This window comes from Mercenaria mercenaria, unplaced genomic scaffold (assembly GCF_021730395.1).
Source record: "Mercenaria mercenaria strain notata unplaced genomic scaffold, MADL_Memer_1 contig_3803, whole genome shotgun sequence".
NCBI lineage: Eukaryota > Metazoa > Mollusca > Bivalvia > Venerida > Veneridae > Mercenaria > Mercenaria mercenaria.
Genome location: NW_026461979.1, coordinates 44,132 through 45,314, shown reverse-complemented (window position 1 = coordinate 45,314; position 1,183 = coordinate 44,132).

Here is a 1,183-nt window from a genome sequence, read left to right as displayed (position 1 = left end):
GTTCCGTTTCGAAATTTTGTTTAATATAAAATTCAGCATATTCCTCATAGAATGCGTATTTTACTTTTTTGATATTTCTGTAACTTTTTTCTCTACAAACCTTCAGACACGACTAATGACGGCCATTTTTGATGAACCATGATTTCACGTCTGTCAGACTGTTTTCTTAAATCGTTCTGTTCAGTCAACAAGTATCGATTTGCTTGTTCTCATCATAATTTCATTTTAAAATGTCTTTGAAATGGTGTATAATTTGTGGAGATCATTTTAACGTTGAAGCCGATATTTACGTTAAAGTGACGTCAGAGCGACAAATATGACGTTTCGTTTTGAATAAAAAGATTGCGTTAATCTTGTCTCATGTAAAACCCAAACGATAGACTTTGACAGAAAACTAACATGATCATACAAGCTTTATTTTCTGTCGATTGAAGGGGAAAAAAATATGGGGTCACCGAATTCATTTTCGCGTAAAATTACGTTACGCTACCCCTGCCCCCAAATAACAACGTAGCTAAGTTTGGCTGTCTTTCCGATATACCTCTTTTCAAATCTTAGTATTTTACATTCTCATTCATCAGTTATTCACTACAGGCGTGAAACGAATCATGGAACGTGAGAAAGAGAGTTTTTCTTTCAAAAGAGGTCCTTATAACTGTAAAATTGGTGACTTCATTGAGAAATGGTTTGAATGCAGAATGTATTACATACGCCAATACGACAATTTTGCTTAAAATACTGATCATGTTAATTTTGAAAGTCGCTTTAAATATACTTTCTATATGATAAAGCTTTTTTTTTCAAATATTTCTTATTCAAAGTACCAATAAACACGTTTTCCGTTGTAAAACACTGCTAACATGAAGAATATTTGCATAAGCAATTGTGTTTATTGTTCGGTGTTTTCACACTTGAAACACAAACAGAAAGCATCATTATTGTACAATTTCATTGATCGATTAAAATATTCTAAAGGTTGTGATTTCAGACGTATGACCCTTGACTAAACCGCCCATCCAAGGGAGTAAAGGTTGTTTGTATCTTGTTTTTCTTAATATTATCCGTAACCCTCCCTTAGTACGCACACACGCACGCACGCACACCCCGAGGTCTTACATTGTTACTATTTAGTTTCTTACTTCACCACCCTAGTAACGTCTGACCATAAGATAAGTTGCCATGG